Source organism: Eriocheir sinensis, chromosome 9 (assembly GCF_024679095.1).
Source record: "Eriocheir sinensis breed Jianghai 21 chromosome 9, ASM2467909v1, whole genome shotgun sequence".
Classification (NCBI taxonomy): Eukaryota; Metazoa; Arthropoda; class Malacostraca; order Decapoda; family Varunidae; genus Eriocheir; species Eriocheir sinensis.
In genome coordinates this window covers 6856667-6873907 of record NC_066517.1, presented here as the reverse complement: position 1 = coordinate 6873907, position 17241 = coordinate 6856667, and the positions used below count along the sequence as shown (strand labels likewise).

General features: G+C 44.6%; 1 long non-coding RNA gene across 1 annotated transcript; it reads right to left on the bottom strand.

Moving 5' to 3' along the window:
* Nucleotides 1–3928: 3928 nt before the first annotated feature.
* LOC126995875 (uncharacterized) lies at nt 3929–9504 on the bottom strand. The gene is made up of 3 exons (XR_007750791.1): nt 9393–9504; nt 4627–4729; nt 3929–4338 (listed from the first exon to the last, which is right to left on the bottom strand). It is a non-coding gene; the product is annotated as an uncharacterized LOC126995875 (long non-coding RNA).
* Nucleotides 9505–17241: the final 7737 nt, after the last annotated feature.

Below are 17241 nucleotides of genomic sequence, written 5' to 3'. Positions count from 1 at the left end.
TTTCGTATTTCATCATTGGAATTCAATAAAACTGATAAGGACACAGTAAGCAAAAGACTGTTTTGTATATAATATCAGGAACAACATCTTTCAGGACAACAATACTTGAGTATAATATATACTGTCTAAATTCGGTGGCCTTCCAGCGATCAATTACAGCTATACTCTCCCAAAGCCTTTGTGGTCTGGGAGGCTGTGGTCCGACCTGAGGTGTAGCCCGTCTGAGCGTTGCCACTTCTACGTTTCGTCCACCCATAGCTGTCGTAAAATAGCTTGACGATCCCTAGAGAGCTTTCCTCGCCCTAATTGCTCTAGAGCCCGCCCTCCCTCTCTCTGATGGATGGATGCACGTTTATCGTAATGATGATAGTAATAATAACGATAATAATAATAATAATAATAATAATAATAATAATAATAATAATAATTGTAATAATGATCATAAAAATAATAATGGTAATAATTATTAATTATAATAATAATTAAAATAATAATAATAATGATAATAATAATAATAATAATATTGATAATTATGATAATCATTTTGACTTTTTTTCCACACCACCTCTGGGGTAAAAGTCATAGGCGCGTTTTTTTATAGAGGTATCCCCTGTAGGCCTAATCCTCTCTGGTGCTTACTCAGATAACTCGTCGTCTGAGCTCTCTTCGATGTTGACAACGAATGACTTCACAAATCTCTCAACCGCTATGTCTTGTCTTGCATCTTGTTCTTGAAGCTCTTCTGCATGCCTCACTGCCTGCTTCCAGTTTTCTGGTGTTATACTGTCGACAGCTTCTTCAACCAAAGGCTTCAGTTCAGCAGATTTGAAAGTGTTTTTCTTTGCAACGTAACACTTGACCTGAGCCCAGATGAGCTCAATCGGGTTATACTGACAGTGGTATGGGGGCAGCCGTACAACCTTATGTCCTGCCTCTGCAGCAATAGCATCGATGACATAAGTTTTCTTGCCATTGCAGAGTTTCTTTGCAAGGTCATAGAGCTCCACCTTCAGCATGTCGTCCCGTGGTTGTGCTCCCTTCGCTATCAGCCACTCCTTAATGGCTTCTTTTCTCCATGCTGTAGTTGGGTTTCTTTCTAGATGAACAGAATGATAGGATGCATTGTCCATCACAATGACTGAGTTCTGGGGGATATTTGGGAGCAGCTTAGTCTCAAACCATTCTTGAAACACTGTAGCATTCATCTGCTTGTGGTAGTCGCCGTCATTTTTCGCCTGGAAAATGTGCCTTGCATTCGGAACAAACCCTTCTTTGGTTCCTGCATGGACAATAATCAATCTGCTTCCTTTACCAGTAGGCGGGTTCACTCCTGTTGCTTTGTCAGAAGAGGTGTCAATCCAACATTTTCCGACAGTGTAGTTTTGATTTACCCATGTTTCATCAAGGTAAACATAGTTTTCAAATGACTGTTTGCACTGCCGCATTTGTCTTAAAAATCTGGTGCGAGTCAGTGCCACATCACTTCGCTCCATAAGGAACTTGCGGCCATCAATCTTCGAAAATTTAAATCCTATTTTCAATAATACTTTTCGAAGGGACTCGACGCTGCCTTTGTAGGATATTTTTTCCCGGAGAATCTCCGTGATTTTGGAAACTGTAGGATTTCCTTCCTTTCATATAACTCCAAAACAGTTCTTCTCAGGACACACTGATCAAAATCATCGAAATTTGTCACTGTTGCCGGCTGAGTTTTTTCGGTGAATGGAACACAGGCTTTGATGTTCATCTTCTGTCTCCCATTGCTGGTTTAGTTTTGAGCAAATTCTTTTAACTGTACTTTGGCTTACTTTAGTGGCACTGGCTGTCCGAGCAAGAGCTTGCGTGACTGGCAGTAAAGGTCCTCGGTTGGCTTTCTCATCCAAGAAATATCGATTTACGTTGTAAATCACTTCCTTTGCTTGGCTGCGAAGACGAGCACTCTGAGGGGTGGCGGCGGCAGGTCTCTCCATGATGCAGGAACAATCAGGAATGACCGATTCATGTGGATAGGAAGAGTGGAGGAAGCAGGGCATTAATCCGACTCCACCCATTCCCCTCACATCCAGCTCCTAATCTCATTCCACACCTTGTTTCAGGCAGGGGATTAAAAAGGTGTGGCAGGCACCAGGTGCGAAGAGGACTCCAAGTGGGGTGTGGTCACCCCCCGCACAAAAGAGAGAGAGAGAGAGAGAGAGAGAGAGAGAGAGAGAGAGAGAGAGAGAGAGAGAGAGAGAGAGAGAGAGAATGTTGCCCTATCTGCACTTTATGTATTTTGTCAATTGGAATGTTAATGGACAAGGACACACACACACACACACACACACACACACACACACACACACACACACACTTAATTTTTTTATTTTGTGTTTTTTCTTATTTAATCTATTTTTTCTTTTTTTTTTCCCTTAATGATTATCTTCTGTCCTTTGCTTTTTATTTGATTTGTTTTGTCTCTTTCATGTGTCTTTCTTTCTTTCTTTTTCTTTCTTTCTTTATCTTCTTATTTCTTCTTTCTCATTAAATTTATTCCTCATTTTTTATCCTCTTTTTCTCTTTCGTTTCTTTTTTTTCTTCTATTCTCTTCCTTTCTTCCTCCCCATTTTCGTCAATTCTTTGTTTTTTCCTTTGTTTTTTACTGTTTTTTTTTTTTTGTTAACTTGTATCTTCCCTTTATCACATTCCTCTTTTTTCCTATCTGTTTCTATTCTTGTTTTCTTCCCATCTCCTTCCTTCTCTTCCCACCTTTCTCCTCCTTCTTTCCCTGACAGTTCGGCCTGTCCTTCACAATGGGATAATCCCCTCGTCTCCTCCCTTCTTCCCCCTCCTTGACCCGCCAGCCAGGTGACCCATGTGCTGCGTGGGCCGGCAGCGTCGCAGAGCTGAGGTGTCACATCCAATAAAAAAACATAATGGTCATTTGCTTTTAGAACAAACACCTTGACGATTACAAACGTATACAGCTTTGTTGTTGCATTTAGTATTTACTACATACTTCATTGATGCTTAACAAAGCGAGACACACTTGGCCATCACCGTGGTGGGCACCTGAGCGGCAACGCTGGAGGAGTTCCTCAGCCGCGCCGGAGAGACCAGAAAGGCTTTTTTATAGTATAGTGATCGTGGCTGTCTAGCAAATTCACTTGGTAGTTTGTTGGAAAGACTCTCTAAAGAAGAAGAAATTAAACTTATTTGAAGCTGAGAGAGTTTGCATTTCTTAGAACCTCTTATGAGGAAAAGTAGCATTCTTCTGGTAACACCAAGGCAAATCATATGCATGTAATCCAGTGGAAACCCTTTCACGCAAGATATTCCATACTGAATCAAAGGACTTTTTCCTAACTGATGAGAATCCCTGTACTGTTCCTGATTGAATTTCTCATCAGATCTTTCATTACAGGGTTGTGCAGAGTCTAATACAAGAACATGTGATTGCCAGGTTCCTTTAATTTCACATCTCTCACATGAGTAATACCCATTGTGCCCTTTTATGCATTTGATAAATGAGCGTGCAGGTGCATCACAAATAAATGCAACTATTCTTACTGCCAGTCTTTTCCCTTCAAAAACTAAACCATTTTCAGAAAGTTGCTTATATTCTTGAAGAAAATCTTCCAAAAAACTGTCAATAGAATCTGGTTTAGTCTTTCCACAATACAGAGCAACTAATGCTGGCTTAAAGCAGCTGAACTTTATCAGTATAGGCCAGAACTGTTCATTGCTTGATTTATGTAAAGGAATACCATCTATGTTTACACTGAGTTTAACCGAATCATTTTCTTTTACAAATGCTGGATGAGTCTTCAATATATTTTGCAAACATGAACCAATCCCAAAATAATAATAGTGTCCTCCACATTTTTCTAATACCTCTACATACCTTGGAGTTTCCATCAAAGTGCGTGAATCTTAGGTAGATTATGCCCATTATTCCTCAACAGCTCCAATAATTCATTTGCTGCCTGGCGTGTAATGTTATTTTTTGATGCCCATAAAGCTAATCCTTCTTCAAGTGCCAAATCAGATATATGGTGGTGACTCTCATCATCTGTGCTTAATTCTTCTGGTGCAGTTACTATCAAGGGGGATAAGGATGTACTTTCACAACTGTCCTGGTCAGAAAAGCTTAAAGATGGGTCAGAGTTATTATGGTAAAGTTTGGGAATTTTGGTGTTTTGATGAACCCAGTCAGCTTCCTCTTCACTACTACTAACCAACAGTTCCTTGAGCTCACGTTGTATCTGCCTGTATCTTTTATGGTAAGACATAATTAATTGAGAAGAGACTGTGATCAAAAGTCAGGGAAAAATAGGAGAGTTAGAGTAGTGGTTTAGTACTCTGAAAGATAACAAATGAAATATATTAGTTTAGAGTACACAAAACAAATTAAAGTAGTTCTGCAGTTTACACAAAACACAGAGTAGCTTAAAGATTACATACTACAACACAAACGAGCTCAATGATTACACACAACACAAAGTAGCAAAAAATTGCCTTCTGAAGAGAGTTTCAGTATGACAGTGATATAGGTGATCAGTCAGACTTTAAAGGTCTGTAAAGTAAATTTGAAGCAGTACATCATGCATAGATAGAACATTCAATAAGACATTATATATACATACTCACTTTAAGTTGTCTCAACAGAGGGAAAGAATTAATGGATGGAGTAGCTACCACCAGTTACAAGTTGAGGTTGATCCAGCCCATACAGTAGCAGGATACGCTCTTCCTGAAATTAATTGTTACTAATGGTCTGTCTGTGCAAATTTCACATCACATCCTAGTAACATTAATTTCCTAAGTTTGAAAACATTCTATCTGACCTCTTCAAAACTAGTTACTATTCAGTAACTGATAATTTACAGACAAAAGTGGTTTTACCACTACACACATGAAAACTACTGCAGCTATATTAACAGGCTTAGTATGCATATGGGGAAGTAGAAATAATACCAGTGATGTTTCTGGCAGAAATGCCATAAAGAAATTGCAAACACTGCATTTTTAGCAGAATGCATCCCAGTTAAAGAAAAATACATAGCTATATACATTTTCGTTGTCACTAAATTCATAACAGTATTGCATGTTAGTAGTACTATAAGGTGTATTTCTGTATTTTATTATTAATAACGCATCATAGATCACTAATAACCACACAAGTGAGAAGTGAAGGGATCAAAACCCTCATGGTAATTGTGCCGAGTTCTCTCCCGACGTATTTACTGGTTTGTTTTTCTAACCGATCTAGGCGGTGGGCCAGAATAGGCGCTCGTGCACCCCCCCCACAACTTGACTTCACTTTGTTTTTCTGAAGCCTTATCATGTCCTGAACACAAAATCGAGACTTAACAGGAAAAAAGTTGGGATCCACTGTGTGTGGTGGGCCGATATGTGAGGGTACCCAAAATCGGGCAAATTGCGTCAGTTCCGCGACTCGATATTTTCTATATTTTCTTTGCTATTACTCCACTTGTATTTATTGTATAAACATTGTTATGGTGTCAAATTAAAGAGAATTGAGTACTCCTTACAATGATGTATGATATTTAAAGGTTGTAAACATTTATTGTAACTGCAAGATCATTTGTGTGCGGGTACCCGCCATTTTGAAACAATTTCTCCAGATCTGTGTTAAATTTTCCCACCATATTCTATATGACATTACAATGCTTGAATTGGACAAAGAAACATCATTTGTTTTTAATTTTAAAACTTAAAGAAGAAGAACTGCCCTTTAAAATGCTGTATCACATGTATAACTCGTCTACAATACTCATCACAAAAAAAAAAACACTGTACAATCTGATTACAAAACAAGAAGTGAACACCTGTTTCGACACAATTTTTGCAATTGACAGTGGTTCTTAATGAAGTTAAGAGTAATGGTATTTTCAACTTTAAACACTTTTCAAGATTTTGTGATATGACACTAGCCATGTATGTCCAATTGCATTTAGTCTTCGTCATTGTCCGACACATCAAGGTCCGAGTTCACGTCATCGACGTCTTCAACGTTGTCATCATCATCTTCACTATCATCCCCAGTTTGTAGACGAACATCAGCCAGCTGAGCAGGAATATCCTCTCCTTGGAATCAAACTGATTGCAGATGCCCATGTACCAATCTCCATCCATGTTGTTCTGGATCTGGGATGTCTGGGTTTGGTTGATGCCGACCGCCATATTGCGACTTGGTAGTTTACTCGGTTGACATGTTCTCTGAGTGTTTTCACAAGGAGGAGTGATGACATATCTACATTTTTCAAAGATTCTACCCCTCCTTTAGAGCAGACGTCATTGATTTTTGTGTACCGGACAACGTTCACATCCCTAAGGCGTGGTTTTCCGTAGACAGCACAGGTGAACTCTTCCAGTTTTTGATGCAGCTGTTCCGACACAGACCAATCAACCCCAAGTTGGCTCAGCGAGTGTTCATATTCTGGTGATTTCTGGATGTATGTGAGTGGCTTCACTTTTCCATGACCGTTCAGTGCAGTTGTGGTGTCACAGCCACTGAAAGCATGCAATGCGAGCAGTGCTGTACAGTGTGTCTGTGTGTACTCCTGCGCCATGTCCGTGATGTTCACTATCTGCCGTTTGTTTCAGTGCCAGTGTCGAATAGAACCACGATATCCTGGAAACTCCTTGCATAGTGGAGTAGCAGGAAAAGAATATCACTGTCTGGGCTCTTGACTCTGGCATATTTGTGTCCTTGTCTTTCCGCGTACTGATGTACAGAATGATCCTCGTGTCGGTTTCTTCTTGTTCTGAGTGCAAGTCGACTATTTCTGTTATGGTGACATTCTTTCCGTCTGTGGAGGAGAGAAGGTAAGCTTTACCATGGGCAAAGAACGTCAGTTCTTTCCCGCTCATGTCTGCTGCATACCCTCAGTGCTCCACTGTGCAAGTAGTAGATCTATCAGTTGGTTTTTGTTCTCATCGTTAGCAAGAAATGCTTTCCAGTCGGCTGGTTTCTTGGTTGAAGGACCTCCTATGATCAGCTTTTCAGAGACGCCTCTTCTTCGCCGTTCAGTTGACTTGACGGATACTTCTTTGTATGTGTCTGTGCTGAATACACAGTCTCCATCTGGCAGCATATTGAATATCTTTCACAGATCTGTCGGAAATTCCTGGGACTTCAGTGAGGCAATAGAACAGCACATTACCATCCACTATGGTCAGCGTATCTGTGATTGGAGGAAGCGGGAAGCTTTCTTTGTTCTCACAAATTTTTTGAAATGCATTAGACTTGTAAGTCATGACCAGAAAGTTACATTGTAGTCCGATGCTATAGGGTATCGTTGTCAGAGGGTGCCATGAGATCTTTCAAATCCAACTGTATTCCCTGTTGCTGGATTGGACCAAGAAGTAGAAGGCGCTGTTCGATTGTTCCTTGTATTGCATCATCCGATTCTGTGCTGCGTTTAGTTTGACCTTCTTGTTGATGTCCTCGAATGACTTCAATTTCAGGGACTTCACAGGTTGGAAGAAGTCTTTCCCAGTTTCCAAGCGAGCCGCCACAAATTCTTCACGTGCTTTCTGTCCAGCTTTCTCCGCGTGCAAAATATCACTGGCTATATTCTCAGGGACTACGGCACCCGACGACAGAACAACCAATAGCTCTTTCATTTCCACATCGAAGGGATTCGTGAAGCAGCGAAAAGCAGCAAGAGCTTGTTGCACAGTCTTCTCACTTTTCCTTATTTCTGCATCAGTCAGGTCCCGGTGTTTGGTTTTGCTCAAGTCCTCCTTCTTCAAACCTGCCATCTGAAAGGTCACGTCGGCATACTGAGATCTTGCGTGCGTTGTCCTCACCCATCTCTGATAGGCATTGTAATTGGTCAGAAGACCAGTTACGCCAACTCCACCAGACCTTGACTTCGCGTGACGCATAAACGTTTCCTCCATAGTCTTGTCAACTGGGGCGCGGTTCCCTGGTATGAAGGATCGTGCGACACTGATGGCACCCAATTTCAACAAGTGAGTTGCTCCTGGGTGGGAATTCTCTATGTTTGCGAGATATAGAGAGAAGAAGGTCAGGTACCTTGCATAGTTATGTCCTCCGAATGAAAAGAACAAATCTGCCATCATGTGCATAGTATGCGCATAGAGATGGAAATTGTTCTGCTGCACGGCCTCCAGCAAGGACTGCACCAGGGAGACATGGTCCATGTAGGACATCCAGAAGGATGCAGTTTTCCCAAGGCTTCCATCCCGAACTTCCGCACGAAAATCCATGTAGTCCTTGATGTACTGATCAAGACTCTCCTCCTCCAAAATTGCTCCGATTGTGTCTGGATTAGGACATTTCAAAAACGAGTCGAGCTTCTGAAGTGCATCCGGCGTCAACGAAGCGAAACAGGAACCTTCTTGTCTCTGTTTGTGGAACTTTTCCAGGAGTAGTCGTTCAAGTGCCTCTTTTATTACTTTGTGGCAATGAAGCGCCTTCGTAGTGTTTGCCAGTCAAGACCCCTTCCAGTGAACCAGACGCAATAAGACCTGCTTCAATGAGGACATCAGAAAACCCGGAGCCTCTCAGCTTCTTCCCAATCATTTTGAAGTAAGCACCGATGAGATGAAAACTGCCGATCAGAATAATGTGTTTGTCGTACCTCTCTCCAAATCAGTGGATAAGCCTTCATACAGACTCCTAGATCAAATGTGGTTATCACATACATTTGGTTGACCTCACTTGTTGCCTTTTCTGCGCACTTCAAGCACTCTGCTACTGTTTTGTACTCGATGATGCGTTTGGGAATGACGGGATAGTATTCAATCGAATTGAGTCTACTTGGAGGATTCCCAGTATTCTTAGTATGTAGCATCACTTGTTCAGGAGATTCTGCAAATAGAAGAACATCTGATTTAAACACATTTGTGAACACCAGTGATTTTATTGTCAATCAAAAGATAATTTAACAAATCCGGGGAATTTGTTTCGAAATGGCGGGTACCCGCACACAAATGATCTTGCAGTTACAACAAATGTTTACAACCTCTAAATATCATACATCATTGTAAGGAGTACTCAATTCTCTTTAATTTGACACCATAACCATGTTTATACAATAAATACAAGTGGAGTAACAGCAAAGAGAAAATATAGAATAATATCGAGTCGCGGAACTGACGCAATTTGCCCGATTTTGGGTACCACATATCGGCCCACCACACACAGTGGATCCCAACTTTTTCCTGTTAAGTCTCGATTTTGTGTTCAGGACATGATAAGGCTTCAGAAAAACATAGTGAAGTCAAGTTGTGGGGGGGGTGCACGAGCGCCTATTCTGGCCCACCGCCTAATCGGGCACAAGCCTTCACACACCCGTAAAACAGAAACAGAAAGTGGGGAGAAGTGCCACCTAGGTACCCTCTAACATAAAGTGAAATACCTTTCGCCTTATTGTGCCGCTTCTGCGTCTGCCATGCTTCATTGATTCTGTTTTTGCCAGCACCAGCAAACTTGGGGACCTGGCAGGAAAGTGAGGTTTTAGGGTGTGGGAAGCCAAAAAGGGCAAATTTGGCAAGACTCAAAAAGTCTATGGTAAATAAAAAAATAACTTTTTTTTAAAGGCTCCCCAAAGGAAAACCATCATCTATGGAAGTTTCAATAATGTAGTGCCTCCGTGGTGCAGTGGTCAGCATGCCTGGCTACAAATCTGCGGGCCCAGTTTTCGGGTTCGATCCCGGCCTGGGCAGTCGGCGTACAGCCCACCCAGCTGTTCATCCATCCCTTTCGGGTTGGTCGATAAACGGGTACCTGGGGAAACCTGGGGAAGGTAAACTGTGGAAACCCGGATGTCATTCCTGCAGCCATGTGTCCTGAGATAACGGGTTCTACCCACCACAGGCTCCAAGGGCTAATGGATGGAGATGAGTGCCGCAGCCACGCGCAGCCACTGCGAATGCACCCACTTTACCTTTTTTTTTTACTTAACGTTGCCTATTCTAACATCTTGGAGTACTCTATTTCATAATTACGGTTATATTCTACTTTAGCTATATATATCACAACATTACCATGCATTACATGTACTTGGTGATGGTAGGTTAAGGCAAGGTATCAGTTAATGTTACGTTAAGTTTAACTTGAGAGTCCCTAGGTTACGCACCAAAATGACTCAGTTAGGTCTAGTTAAACCCAAGTCCTGTTGCATGGCCAAACGACTATCGGTTAGGTTAGGTAGAGGGGACGAGGGGCGGAAGCCACCAAATGGTAGGGGGTCGAGGGGCGCAGTACCTCAGATAGGCAAGGGGTTCGGGGAAGGTGGCGTAGCTCCGGATATTTTTTGAATTCCATGTTTACTTTACAAAACAAAAGTAGGGTGGGTCGATGGAGCGCAGCCTCAATAGGTAGGGTGGATCGAGGGGCACAACCCTCCGTTAGGTAGGGTGGGTCGCTGGGAGCGCAGTCCCCCATGGGGTACTCTAGGCTCATAGCGTTGCCACCATTGTATGATCGAGGATTTTCCCTAGATAGGGATTTTCCTTGTTTGGGGAATTTCTCTAAAAATGTTATAGTTTTCACAGAAGACTTTTTGGGTCTTGCCAAATTTGCCCTATGTGGCTTCCTCCACCCTAAAACATCGCCTTCCCGCCACGTCTTAAAGTTTGTTGGTGCTGGGAAAACGAGGAAAAAAACAAACCAGTAATAACGCCGAGAAAGGACTCTACACTTTTACCCATAATGACTACTTGAACAAGGAAGGGGGTGGCAAACCCTTCCTTCCATTTTGGCAGGTAATTTCTGGAAAGGTTAGGTTAGGAAATCTTGGGTTTGGTTAGTGAACAATAATTAAGGCAATCATCTAAACTTTGTATATACTTGGCCTAAAATATTTTGCAGAATTATTATAGCAGAGGTCAGATTAGGATTTTCGTTGAAACTACTTTCTTTTATAGATTTCGATGTGCTATTTATAAATTGGCAATTTTTGGTTCTGTAAAAAATATTTGCCCTCACCACCACCCTTTCAATACTTCGAATCAGGTTAGGTTAGTGGGTTAGGTTTGGTTTGGTTTTGTTAGGTTATTTTAGGTTAGGTTAGGTGGGGAAATGAAAAAAATTGCCTTCGCCCTGTAATTTAGGTTGGTTAGGTAGGATAGGTTATTTTAGATTGTTTTAGATTAGGATTCATTAGTTTTAGTGGTAATATTTTACTTTAGCTACACAAAAAGATTACCTTACCTACGGCCTTGTTTGCCTTACTGGAGTCTTACATTATGGTTAAGGTTTCTATAAGTGTCCCCGCTGGGTCTCTATCCCATTACAAGGTAAGATATTGCATTAATTGAATTAATATTTATCTTACTTTACGGGGTTCTCGAGTGTAGAGGTGTTAGACCTGTTTAATAAATGGGTGTCTTAATGACAAAGAGGTTATGTATTCAAATATAAGTTGTTTCATTACCCCAAAACCGTGGCAAGACGGCCAGGTAGGAGTGATATGTGGCGTTAGGTTATGTGCACCGACTATCCCTTGATGTTAGTTTAGCGTTCCTTTGACCCCCCCCGACATGCGAGGCACAAGGCCGCCAGCTAAAGTATTAAAAAGAGCATGTCGGGGAGCATTAGGAACGCTAAACCAACATCAAGGGGTAGTCGGCACATAACCTAACGCCACATATGGGCGTCTTACCACGGTTTTGGGGTAATGAACAACGCTTATTTATATTTGAATACATGGCTTATGAGGTTTTGAAGAAAATAGACCAAAATTAAGGCGCCGGAGTTATACTGGACCTTTACAAAAAAAAAAAAATACCTACGTTTTCCTATCTGCGGGTTCATATTATAGTTGAGGACATTTATAGACCTCCCTCAACTATAATATGAAGCCGTAAATAGTTTATTCTGCTGGTGTAGCTAAAGTAAAAATTACCGTTTTAGTTAGGTTAGAGGAGGAAAATGAAAATAATTGCGATGGAAAAAATGGCCAAATTTATGAAAATGCACATCAATATCTGATGAAAATAGCTGCCCGTTTGTGGTGTGGCTGGGTGTGATTGATTGATTGATTGATTGATTTGGGATTTCCTTCGTGGCGCCGCAACATCTTGGGTCATATGGCGCCGGAGTGCGTAATAAAATGGAAAGCAAATTAGTAAAATAATCTTAGTTTAGAAAATCTATCCATGGACCAAAGTATGTTGAGGGTATTAAAAAGTGTTCTAAAATGGTCCATTAGAATAACTTCAGCGTTTAAAAGACTACAGGAGATGGAGAACGCCCACCTCCCGCAAATACCCCATGACGTCATATCCCGGGGTGAGCACCTTTTCCCCCAGCATTAGGGAGAGGGAAAAATTTCCATCTAAATGACACATGGGTAGGTACTGCTCACGCAGGTCCTGCAGACTGGGGCACTCGACCAGCAAGTGCCGGACAGTCATGGGGACCAAGCAGTCGTCGCAGTAAGGCTGCACACCCCGAGACATGAGGAAGCCTTGTGTGTAGCGTGTGTGACCCGTCCTCAGGCGGGCCAGAACGGTTTCCGTTTTGCGACACTTTATGTGGGAGTAAGACCACGGACGTCTTGCCCTGGTCGTGACTTCCCCCATCTTGGTGGTGGCAGTCATATCCTCCCATCTGGCCTGGCACACGCTATCAGCGGTGGCTCGGATGTTAGGGTACAAGTCTTTGCAGGAAGTGGGCGAAGGTGAGGTGCAGCAGCAGGGACAGGTTGGTAGTTGCCGCCTTGGCCAGCCGATCGGCCTGCTCGTTCCCCTGAACCCCTACATGGGCCGGGACCCAGCAAAAGGCCACCCGACTACCTCGACGGTTTAATAAGTAAAGCCATTCTAAAATCGATAAAATAAGGGGATGACAGTAATCACGGGCCGCTATAGCAGCCAGTGCGCTACGAGTCGCTATAAACAGTAAAGGAGTTCTGGGGAGACTAAACATAATTTTGAGAGCTAGTAAGATAGCGGAAGTTTCAGCCGTAAAGACTGACGCCACTCTAGGAAGGCTAACGCCCCGGCAGAAGGTGGAAAGACGACACTGAAGCCTGCTCCAGTGTCCGACTTAGACCCATCCGTATAGACGGAACAGAGCCCTCGTGAGAAGAGAAGTGCTCTAAAAATAAGGACTGTGCTGCGTAACAGGGAGGGAGCTCTTTTGGTCCGTTATAGGTCTACACACTTCTACGCTGGGAAACTGCCAATAGCCCACCCTCGGGATGCGGTGGGGACAAACAGTGAATGGAGGAACTGCCCAGGCTGCCATAAGTGACTGCACCCTATATCCAAAAGGTTTAGGGAAACTCGGCCGAGCGTCATACACGCGAGAGCGAGAATCTTGGGAGGCGGTAACACAAGGCACAGAATCTGGAAGGCGGTGAGTCCGATACCAGCATCTCAGCATTAAAGACCTCCGGCGCAGGTCCAAGGAATGCATGCCGGCATCCACTAACATACTAGCAATCGGACATGACCTAAAGGCTCCTGTTGCAAGACGGACCCCAGCATGATGCACAGAGTCCAACATACGGAGACGAGCATCCGACGCAGATGAATATATCTCGCACCCATACTCCAGTTTCGGAAGTATAAGTGATCTGTGCAACATGAGGAGGGTCTGGCGATCCGCACCCCAAGAGGTATGGGCTAAAACTCTAAGGAGGTTAATTGCCTTCAAACAAGTTGCCTTGATATACCGGAGGTGAGGGACCCAGGTCAGCCTTGCATCGAATATCAGCCCAAGAAATCGGGTCTCCTACACATGAGATTCTGCGACCGTAGAAGTATAGGTCTGGGTCCGGTGGACTCCATGAATACGGCAGAAGTGCATGGCCACAGTCTTAGTTTGGGAGAACCGAAAACCTTGAGTTTCAGCCCACGTGGATATCCTGTTAAGTGCCAGCTGTAATTTTCGTTCTATCAGTGACATCCTGGATCCAGAGACTGAGATGGACAGGTCATCGACATACAAACTCCCTCGGACTCCTTCTGGTAGTACACTAATAACGCTGTTGATGGCCACGGCGAAGAGAGTAACACTGAGAATACTCCTTGCGGCACACCATCTTCTAAAAGAAGAGCATCAGAGTGCATGTCTCCAACCCTCACCCTCAAGAAACGATTCGATAAAACTGTTTGATAAAAATCGGGAGCCGGCCACGAAGACCAAACTCATGGAGGAAAGTAAGATGCCATGACGCCAGGCAGTGTCATACGCTTTTTCCAAATCAAAGAACACTGTAACTTGGTGTTGGTTGGAGGCGAAGGCCTCACATATAGATGACTCCAAAGATAGAAGGGCGTCTGAGGTGGATCGCATTTTGCGAAAACCATATTGTACTTGTGATAAAATATTCCCTTTCTCTAAGTACCACATGAGCCGCCCATTCACCATCTTCTCCATAACCTTGCAAAGGCATGAAGTGAGTGATATGGGACGGTAATTTGTTGCCTGCCGGTGGTCCTTTCCAGGCTTAGGGATTGCAATAATAACGGCAACGCTCCAGGAAGACGGATAATCACCGGTATACCAAATTCTATTAAAAGAGACAATAAAAACATAAGTGATTCGTCAGGAATATGACGTAAAAAGGAGTATGGGATGTCATCGGGACCTGGTGACGAGTCATGGCACTGGTTTAGAGCTGAACGGAGTTCAAGACTAGAAAAAGGGGCATTATACGACTCGCCGTTATTAGAAGCAAAACTGAGGCCAGCAGACTCCAAGCGCCGACGATGGCGTCCCGAAGGAGATGTAGTGTCTTTCCTAGATACATTTGTAAAATGCTGGGCAAGGACTTGAGCAACTGCAATAGGTTCGGCCACGTTCCTGCCTGCTTCTGACAGGACAGGAGGGGAAGGGACGGTATATTTCCCAGAGATTTTCCTCACTCGTTTCCATACCTGCGCTAGGGACGTCTCCTTGTTTAGGGTGGATACGTATGCCTTCCAAGAAGCACGACGGGCCTCTTTAAGGACCCGTCGGGCATGGGCACGCGCCCGTTTGAAGGCTTCTAAGTAATGTGGATCTCCACGATGTCGGCAGAGGCGTGAGAAAGCGGCGCGTTTTGCCTTCACAGAAGCGGCGCACTCAGGGGTCCACCAAGGCATGGGACGTCTGGGAAAGTGACCAGACGTCTTTGGAACTGCTAATATGGCTGCCGAGTGTAGTAAGGTAGTAAAATATGCCACCGCTTCGCCAGTGCTGCTGAAGTCATCTAAAGACCGTGCAGTGGAACTTAGCTGTTTGAAGAGTTGCCAGTCTGCTTTATCTATACGCCAGCGTGGGAGGCGAGTGCGTGGTTCGCCCTCGGCTGACGATAAAACAATAGGGAAGTGGTCACTTCCATGCAAGTTCGGTAAAACCTTCCAGTTGAAATCTAAAATAATATTAAAAGAACACAAAGACACATCGATAGCCGTAAAAATACCCGTTTGGCTATGGAAGTGCGTCATATCTCCAGAATTAAGAACTCCCAGTTCCTCATCTTCTACCACAGATGCCAGCATCACGCCTCGAGGGTTAGTGGTGCAGTCTCCCACAGTGGATGACGGCCATTCACATCGCCTAGTAAGAGGAAAGGGCAGGAAGATCAGCGATCAAGTTATCAAGATCCTCCTCTCTACATGAGCGCTTGGAGGAAGGTATAAGCTGCAAACTGTGTACTGTCGTGGGAGAAAGAGCTGGATGCTGACCGCCGGGAAGGGAGCTGACAACCTTACGCGTGAGAAAGGGATATCACGGCGGACCAGTATGGCACTGCCGCCACGATGCCCGTGGTCGTGGAGAGGATACGAATAGAACATATGGTAACCAGGAGGCCCAAAAGGAGTACTTTCTCCTACCATGGTCTCCTGAATGCAAATGCATACTGGGGAATAACGGGCTATAAGACTGAGCAACTCTTCCCAATTGGCACGCAGACCACGGCAGTTCCACTGCACGATATTGAAGATGATTACTTAGTGAGGTGCTTTGGGGCTCTTCCGGAGAGGAATCGCCCTGCACCTACTGGGTTCCTTTTAAAGGGGCCATCACCCTTCATTAAAGGACCCTTGGTCCGAGCTGTAGCTGGTTGCGATACCATATGTACCGCAGACCGATTGGCAGGCTGGGGGCATTCAACTACCCTCCTGCCCGCGACTGCTGCCGGCGTCTTCCCTCTCCCGCCTCTCCCAACCGTCAGCCACTCTGAGGTAGCAGCAGAGGAGGAGGAAGCAGAGGAGGTCCCCGGAGAAGACTCTCCGGAGGTTGAGGCCACGGGCGCCGGCAGCGACACACCGCAAGCCTGAGCACCAGCAGACTCCGGCCCACAGACAGCCGGAGCAGCTGGCGCAGGGGCGGCGGCAGCAGCCGACGCCCGGGGTACCTCCGGCGATCCCACAACTGGCGCCGGAGTTTGCAGCTTGGTAGGGGGAGTCTCATCGAGAGACTCCTCACTGCGTGAACGTTTCTGTTGTTGTGGCTCTGTTCGGAGCGGGACACGATTTGGTGTGATTTCAGGTAAAGGCGTCGACACAGAAACGACGGGAGCTGCAGGGCACGACATATCCTGGGAGGTTTTGAGACGGCGTTGAGCGTGTGACTGGAGAACTGAGGCATAGGTTCTACCAGGACTAGACAGCCTGGTAAGGGCGAGTCGCTTTGCCTCTACAAAAGACAATTTCTCTTTATTTCGAATGGTAAGCACCTCTCTCTCAAATCTAAGGCGATCACACTCTTTCGAGGAAGCTGGATGGGGCTCGGCACAGTGGTAGCACCGAACAGGGCCCGGGCACTCCTCACCATGGTCATCCCTACCGCAGGTGACGCATACTTTAGGGAGACCATTCTGCAGGCGGCGGCATGTCCGAGTCACATGTCCATACAACTGGCAATGGAAACAACGTCTGGGGTTTGGGACATGGAGGTTTAACCATGCCAATTTTACAGTTCTAGGGAGCTCTAGCCGATTAAAAGTTATGAATAGTGTGGGTGTGGGTGTCAGTGCTCCTTCTTCTTTCTTGTGGACACGCCTCACCGCAACAACGTCATACTCCTCGAGTTCCTTAACCAGGCGCTCCTCCGAGTAACGAAGGAGGTCTCTTGAAAATACCACGCCGCGCGATTGGTTCATGGTAGCATGGGGGGCACATGATACTGCAGCCCCGGGAACTGAGGTGAGGGCACGGAGTCTTTCACTCTCTTCAGGAGAAGAGACTTCCACAAGAAGGCTGCCATCTCCCTGCGGAAGCATCTTCGGCTCTCTGCCGCAAGTCTTGACAAGTTCACGGTGGACT